This window comes from Lepus europaeus, chromosome 19, assembly GCF_033115175.1.
Source record: "Lepus europaeus isolate LE1 chromosome 19, mLepTim1.pri, whole genome shotgun sequence".
Taxonomy (NCBI): domain Eukaryota; kingdom Metazoa; phylum Chordata; class Mammalia; order Lagomorpha; family Leporidae; genus Lepus; species Lepus europaeus.
This window is the reverse complement of record NC_084845.1, coordinates 13746102-13754958: the sequence shown is the minus strand read 5'-3', so window position 1 is coordinate 13754958 and position 8857 is coordinate 13746102. Positions and strand designations below refer to the sequence as shown.

The 8857-nt window shown below is 43.8% G+C and overlaps 1 protein-coding gene across 1 annotated transcript in view; it reads right to left on the bottom strand.

Moving 5' to 3' along the window:
- LOC133747842 (zinc finger protein 850-like) overlaps positions 1 to 8857 on the bottom strand; it is a 71735-nt gene that overhangs the window by 29946 nt on the left and 32932 nt on the right. The window lies entirely within an intron of this gene.

The following is an 8857-nucleotide window of genomic DNA, read 5'->3' as shown; positions in this document are numbered from 1 at the left end:
CGGCCGGCGTGCCTCGCGCAGGAACCCCGTGGTCTCCCGAGCAGACAACGGGCTCGTGGAGCTCCCGCAGGCACTGTTCCAAGTTCTCGGTGGCCTAGGGCTGCGGGGCAGTGGGATCCGAGGACCGGCGCACCCTGGGGCTGAGGCCTGTGCACGTGGTAGCGACCAACTAGGCTTGTGGGAAGACAGTGCATCTGTGGCTTTTAAAGACAACCTGAGCTCTCGTAATTTGAGCATTTATGTGGCCTGGTGGAAGACGAGCTGGGAACTCAAGCCAGTTCTCCTTCGTGAGTGGCAGGAGCCCCGTCACTTGGGCCATCCTTGCTGCCTCCCAGGTTCTCCATTAGCTGGAAGTTAAGTCCGGGGCTGGAGGCAGGCAGCTGGGGTTTGTTACAGGACCCCAGCATACAGGTGTGTGTGATCAACTCATCCAAACGTGAGCCCCTGGCAGGAAGGATTTTAAATGCTGTGGTGGACTGAAGGAAAGACAAAGATGTTAAGCAGGAGGGCGATCCACGTGACTAAGCCATCTGGGTTTCCTTTTCCACTGCTTGGTGCTCATCCAGAAGAGAAACAAAGTTCTCATAATCTTTTCGAAGGAGCTAGTTGTGCAAGGTCGGGCGAGACACCCACCAAAAGCACCCCTTTAGCCTCCTACAGGATCCGGGAAACCACAGCAGGAGCTAGCACCTTGAATGCTTACACATTGAAGGTGTGGATCCCGGGTCCTTGAGACAGTTCTGGGTGGTAGATTTTACGTGTCAGGGGCAAAGAAAGGGTTTCAAGTTGTAAGCCTTCGAAAATAACTACGCCAAGCTTAGCCAAGCTTATCTGCAGGTTTCGGCTGGAACAAACAGTACATTCTCAGCAGTTTCTTTTACAGGCATTTTAAAGGGGGCTAGGGTCATCCTAGGGACACAGCCTCAAGCTAAGAAGCCTTGCTAGAGTTTGGTCAAGTGTCTCTTTTAAACCTTTACTTATTTATTTGAAAGTCAGTTACAGAGAGAGGGAGAGACAAGGAGAGAGCTTCCATCTGCTGGTTCACTTCCCAAATGGCCGAATTGGTGGGGCTGAGCTAGAAGCCAGGAGCTTCTGGGTCTCCCCACATGGGTGCAGGGGCCCAAGTACTTGGGCCATCCTCTGCTGCTTTCTCCAGGCCAATAGCAGGGAGCTGTATTGGAAGCAGAGCAGCCAGGACTCGAACTGGTGCCCATATGGGATGCTGGCATCACAGGTGGTGGCTTTACCGGCTACACCACAATGCCCTGGTCAAGTCTCTCATTGCAGGCTTTTAGATAGTCACTTGGGCCAAGAGTTTTTGCAGTTCTTTTTTGATAATTATATGAAAAAATTAGCCAAGGAATTTCTCTTGATAAGGAAAAGTATTTGTGACATTAGCTGATATGTTTTACAAAGGAACAGTTTCTAACAAGGTGTTCTTTGTTGCCTGGGACTGTCCTGGCATTGCCAGATTATAAACCAGTATTTCTGGCCCTTAGACAATAAATTTGATTGGCATGTTTCCATCACTGTAACAACCAAAACTTGATACCACGCATCTCCAAAGCTCCCTAGCGCGGACATAATTACCCAAGGAGAATCTGTTACTCAGTGATAAACATGACTTTATGCAAACAGAACTACTTCTAGAGGTGGTGAAAGAGGGATCACCCACGTGGTCTGAGCGAGGCCCCTACCTGCATATTACAGGATCTCCCTGCTGAACTGCTGCTCCCTCAAGCATACTTCTGCTGCTAAAGTTCTCTGGGTTCCTTCCTTGTCTTTCTTCCGCGTTCTTCAGAATATCTCAGCATTTGTTATTCCTGTAGTTGCTCCCCTGGTAAGGAACTGGACTTGATTTCTGGAATACTTTAAGCTTGATCTTTTATTTTCTGCAAAAACAGAGCTTTCCATCGTTAAGCCAGACATAATCTCCATTTGGGGCAGGGCGAGGGAGCATCAGCTGCTCTAGGCCCCTAAGGAAAGACAGCCCCTAGTTCTTCAAGCTGTTCTATGTGGCCCTCAGGTGCAAAGTTGCATCTTCTAAGATAAATATATTTTTACTTACAATTAACATGTAGTAGTTGTACCTATTATGGGGTACGTTGTGACATTTCAGTACATGTATACAGCGTGCACCAATCAGTAATTTTACATATTGTGTTAGGAATACTCAGAGCCCTCTCTACTAGCTATTTTAAAATATTCAATTGTTTTCAGCCAGTTATCCTACTGTGTATTGAATATTAGACGTTATCCCTCCTATCCAACAATACTGGTGCACTTGTTAGTCATCTTCTCTCCGTCATCCCCACACCTCCACCCTTCCCACGCTCTGGTAACCACTCATCTGTCTTCCCCTTCTCTGAGGTCAGCTTTTGACTTTCACATGTGAGAACATGCAGTATTTGTCTTCTGTGCCCAGCTTATTTCAGTTAACAGTGTCCTCCGGCTCCATCCATGTAATTGCAAGTGACAAATTTCAGTCTTTTTAAAAGTTTTTCACTTATTTTCATTTTACTTGAAAGACACAGAGAGAGGAGAGAGAACAAAAAGACAGAGATATTCTTCATTCACTGGTTCATTCCACAAATGTCCACACAATAGCCAGGCCAAAGTCAGAAGCCAGAACGCAATCCAGGTCTCCCAAGTGTCTACAGGGACTCAAGTGCTTGAGCCGTCTTCTGCTGCCTCCCATACTGGCAGAAAGCTGGATCAGAAGTGGAGTGGCCAAGACTACAAAAGCAGATGCAGGCATTGCAAGTGGCAACTGAAGCTGCTATGCCAAATGCCTGCCCCACAATTTCATATTCCATTCTTCCAATGGATACATGGTATTTCATTCTGCGTATCTACACATCATCACACATGTCACACCGCATCTTTGGAGATCCACGTGTCAGTGGCCATCTGGGTTGATTGTGTATGTTGGTCACTGTGAGTACTGCCGCAGTACACCTGCGAGTGCAGATGTCTCTCTGACACTGATTTCATTTCCATTGGATATATACCTGGTGGTGGGGTTGCCGGGTCATGTGATAGTTCTAGTTCTTGTTTTTTTCAGGAACTTCCCTACTGTTTTCTATAATGTCTGAACTAATTTACATTTCTACCAATAGTATGCTAGCAGCAGCATGTTGTTTTTTTGTTGAAAGTTTGCTTCTTTTAACTTTGAAAGATTGTCAAGTAATTTTATCTGATAATTTTAGTTCACACATTTTCGAAAGGGAAACAGCCCTAGAGGGGCTAAATTGGTTCTTGTGGTAGATCAAGAAAATACTAGATGGTATGTGGTTTGTGGTCCACCAAAGGACCACAGGACATAAACAGAGCTACAATATAGTGACATATCTGTAGTATAAAAGTTCAATGGAAAAAAAAAGAAAGAAAAAAAAATCGCACAGAGGTGAGGGTGAGAATTAGTAGGAGATATCTACAGTGGCCTCTGGCGGAATAATAAAAAATCTTGAAGAAAAATGAGTTGATAAAAATTTAGAAATTCTTTAGGACTTCTGTGAACACAATTACATCTTTAACTAATGACACGTTTTCTTCTTCCCAGTTACTGTACCTTTTATTTCTTGCCCTGCTGCATTGGCTGGGACTTCAGTACAATGCTGAACAGAAATCGTGGTAGCAGGCACTGTGGTCTCATTCCTGGACACGCAGGGAAAGCTTTCAGCAGCTCACCATTGAGGAAGCGTCTTCTCTGGGAATCTTACAGATCCCCTTGATGCGACCACAGAAGTTCTCATTTTTCTTTCTTTGCTAACTGGATACATCTTATGAAATGTCTTTTCTCCATCTATTTAGATGCTAAGTAAAATGACTCTACTGCGTTATTGGCTTAACCCAATCCTATTCATAACATATTGCTGTATACATTACAGGATCTAATATCCTGCTATTTTATATTTTTGCATATGGGTTCATCAGTGTGTCCTGTAACTTTTCTTTCTCTTGAATTTTTTTGTTACCTTTCATTATCCATTTTTGCCTCACCTCATAAAATAAATTGGATATGTTTTAGTCTTTACCAGTTCTTTGAATATCTTTTATAATACAAGTATTGAGTTTTGTTTCCTTAAACATTTGGTAGAATACAACAAAGAAGCCATCTGCACCTGAATTGTCTCATGGGAAAGGTTTGCAATATGGATTACATTTCCTTGAGCTAAACGACTCTTCAGATTGTCTATTACTCCACATGGCAGAGTTGGTTTGTTATATAAAAGTATATTTTGTCTGTTTCACCTAAATGTTCAATTGTAGTGGTATAAATTATATAGAACATGCTTTTGTTATTTTTTTAACATAATAAGTATACCACTTTTATTTACTGATGTTTGTTTAACCACCTGGCTTATTCTCAAGAAAGCTTGAGATCATCGCTGGCACAAATGATGGATGGGCATACACAAAATAAACAACTCATAATCAAAATAACCTTCCACAACAATATGCATACATACAGGCTCACTGACACAGCATCTGCTCACTGTGTGCACAGAACCTGAGTGGGAACAACAGGTAACACTGACTGCTTACCTTGTGCCAAATGCTGTCACATCTTTATGATTGCATAGACTTCTCTACATGTTATTTTTAATTTTTTAAAAAGATTTATTTATTTATTCAAAAGGCAGAGTTACAGAGAGAGGGAGAGAAAGAGAGAGAGAGAGAATCTTCCATCTGCTGGTTTACTCTCCAAGTGGCTGCAATGAGCAGGGTTGGACCGGGCTTCAGACAGGCACCAGGAGCTTCTTCCAGGTATCCTACATTGGTAGCAGGGGCCCAAGAAGTTGGGCTACCTTCTGCTGCCTTCCCAGGTACATTAGCTGGGAGCTGGATCAGGAAGTGGAGCAGCCGAGACACCAGCTAGCACCCACACTGGATGCTGGCGTTGCAGGCAGCAGCTAAACTTGCTATACCACAATGCCAGCTCTACGTTTTTAAATTCACAAATAATTGTATATATTTGTGGGATACAATGTGATGTTTTGATTTAAGCATACCGTATATAAAGAGCGGAACTAACATACCCATCATTGCACTATGTTAAAAATCTACTTTTAGGGCCCGGCGCCGTGGCTCATTTGGTGGGCACCAGGTTCTAGTCCTGGTTGCTCCTCTTCCAGTCCAGCTCTCTGCCATTCCCAGTCACTGCCTTTATCAAACCAACTGGTGGCCCAATCTTACTTAGACTTAAACCTCCCTTACTGTAAGCAAGATAAACCTCCTTCCTTCATCGGTGGTTTACCTCAGGTATTGTGTCGTAACAAAAAGCCAACTGATACATTTTTAAGGTGGTCTCTCCTATTCCCTTGGATGTCAAAGCGCATTTTCTTCATCCATTCATTCACTGAGACACTTAGGTTGCTTCCATGGTTGTGTGTAATGCTGAAATACACAAAGCAGTACAGGTACATCTTGAACACACCAATTTCAATTCCCTTGGAGAACTGCTGGATTATATGGTAATTCTAGTTTTACTGTTTTAGAGGAAACACCATATTAATTTCCATAACAGAATGAAAATTTGGTTACTTGAATCCTGCATAGATTAAAAAGGTGATAAAAATATGGAGGTTCCAGAAAAATCTTTTACTTTTTAATGCTTGCAGCATCAGTATTCACAGTGATCCAATTTTCATTCCTGACTTATTCCCTCCCTCTCGCTCCCTCACTTCCCAATCTCTCTTTCTGATTTGAGTGTTGGCAAAGTGGTGCCAATTTATTATTTCATTCACAGATCAGGACTTTGCTTTTACAGACGTTATTATGTATTTATCTAATTCATTTGCCAATTCAGCCATTTAAAATATATGACTCAAGGATTTTTAATAAATTCACAGACTTATGCAATCATTATGATGATCTCATTGCTCAAAAAAAATCTACTCATTAGCACTCTCATCAACAACCTCCTGAGCCCTCAGCTACCTGTGAACTACCTTCTGTCTCTATACATTTTTCCATTATGACTATTTCATAAAAGTAGAAATATACAACTCAGCTTTTTAATGGATTATTTCACTTAGCATGTGTCAAAGGTTCATCCATAATATAGCATGTATAAGTACTTCATTTCCTTCTATGAAGAAGAATATACCACTACATTTGGTATTCTACTGATGCTTAATGTTACTGTGAACACTGACGTACAAGTCCCTGAATGGACATACATTTTCATTTCTCTTATATACATACTTGGGACAGGAATTGCTACATCATTTGATTTTATGTCTTTTGAAGAACTGCTAGATTGTTTTTCAGTTGCTGCACCATTTTACATTCCCACCAACAGCAAATGAGGGCTCAAGTTTCTATACATACTAATACTTGTAATAGTCTCATTTTTTAAAAAAATATTTAATTTGAAAGGCAGAGATAGAGAGTCAGAGAGAAAGGTCTTCCATCAGTTGGTTCACTCCCCAAATGGCTTCAATGACCAGGGTTGGGCCAGGCTGAAGCCAGGAACCAGGAGCTTCTTCTGGGTCTCCCACATGGTTGCAGGGGCCCAAGCATTTGGGCCACCTTCTACTGCTTTCCCAGGCCATAGCAGAGAGCTGGATCAGAAGAGGAGTAGCCGGGACTTGAACCGCACCCATATGGGATGCCAGCATTGCAGGCAGTTTCTTTCCCGCTATGCCACAGTGCTGGCATCCCATATGGGCACCAGTTCTAGTCCTGGCTACTCCTCTTCCAACCCAGTTCTCTGCTATGGCCTGGGAAAGCAGTAGAAGACGGCTCAAGTCCCTGGGGCTGTGTACCCACGTGGGAGACCTGGAGGAAGCTCCTGGCTCCTGTCCTCAGGTCAGCGAAGCTCCGGCCGTTGCAGCCATCTGGGAGTGAGCCAGTGGATGGAAGACCTCTCTGCCTCTGCCTCTCTGTAACTCTGCCTTTCAAATAATAAATAAATTTTTAAAAGACAGAGCCTGTATGAGTTTAAAATAAAATAACTCTGTACCAATGAAGCAGCAGTTCTTCAGCAGTAATTCTTCATTGTTCTCTCCCCCTCCAGCCTTTGGTCACTTCTAATCTACTTTCTGTAACTGACAACACGGGCATGTAAGTAACTGACCTGGGGCAGACACTGTGGTGCAGCAAGTTGGGCCGCTCCTTGAGACACCGCATCCCACATCTTCGTTCCCGGTTCAGGTTCCAGCTAATGTGATCCCATCTGCCTTTCCGGGAAGGTGTCTCACATGATGACTCAACTCCCTGCCACCCACGTGGGAAATCTGGATAGTGGCTCCTGGCTTCAGTCTGACCCAGCCCTGGCTGCTGTGAACATCTGGAGCGTGAACCAGTAGATTGAAGACCTCTCTCACTCGCTCGCTCTGCTTTTCAAAATTACAAGAAATCACTGATCCACAAAAGTTCCAAATGATTATCACCCAACAGGGCATCATTACTAATCACCCAGGGCCCAATTCACTAAAAACCTCCTCACTAACCAACCCCAGCAAGCACCCCAGTCAAGGAAATTAACAAGTAGTTATCGTTCCTGGTCTCCTGTACAATAAATCCCATAGATCTACTACTGACACCCAACTGAACCTCTACAAAACAGGCCATCAGAGTTCCCCAGTAACCGACTCAGTGATTCCACTCTGAGACCATTCCCCAAATGGATCCTCAGAAGCCCCCAGGAACTGACACTACCACTGACAGCAAAGAGGCCCCAAATTCACTTCTTTCCACTCCACATAATGGAGCTTTACAAACTCTAGATGATGCGCTGAATCTATCAGGAACACTCACAGAACTAACTCATGCACTGAGGGCCAAGTCCCTGTATCTGATGTCTACAGGTCCCACTTAGAGAAACAAATACTCACGCACCTTCAAGGACTCACAGGCATCTTCTAGGATAACCGTTACTCCCAAATTGCTCATAAACCCAATACTGTGAAAATAGGAACTGAACTCTGGGCTGGGGTAAGGGGAGAGGAGAAAATGAAAATTTGAAATTCACCGAGATTTATTCATAATAGCCTGCAATAGAAAACTACTGACATGTCCATCAATGATATAAATGAAAAAAAGAAATGTGGCATATTTATACAGGGAAACGTTATACAAAAATGAATAATGAGTAATCTGTAAGTACATATGACATGGATGAATCACACAAGCAAAGATGACCAGGACAAGCCACACAAAAAATTCAGAGGAGCTGGCACTGTGGTGCCACACCAGCATCCCAAATGGTCACCAGTTCGAGTCCTGGCTGTTCCATTTCCGATCCAGCCCCGTGCCTGGGAAAGCAGCTGACAATTGTCCAAGCACTTGGGGGCCTTCACCCATGTGGGAGACCAGGATGGAATTTCAGGCCCTGCCATCACTGCCATTAGGGGAGTGAACCAACATACGGAAGATTATCTCCCCAAACCCTTCACATGCCAATAACTTTGCCTTTCAGATAAATAAATAAATCTTAAAAATAAAATTTAAAATCTTTTTAAAAAAAGATATGGGCCCGGTGCTGTCACATAGTGGGTAAAGCTGCCACCTACAATGTCAGCATCCCATAAGGGCGCCAGTTCGAGTCCCAGCTGCTCTACTTCCAATCCAGCTCTCTGTTATGGCCTAGGAGAGACGCAGGGGCAGAGAGAGAGAGAGGTCTCCCATCTGCTTGAGATAGAGAAAGAGAGAGAGATCTTCCATCTGCTGGTTCACTCCCCAAATGGCCACAACAGCCAAGGCTGGGCCAGGCCAAAGCCAGGAGCCAAGAACTTCTCCTGGATCTCCTATGTGAATGCAGGGGCCCAAGGACTTGGGCCATCTTCCACTGCTTTCCCAGGTGCATTAGCAGAGAGCTGGATCAGAAGTGGAGCAGCCAGGAGTTGAA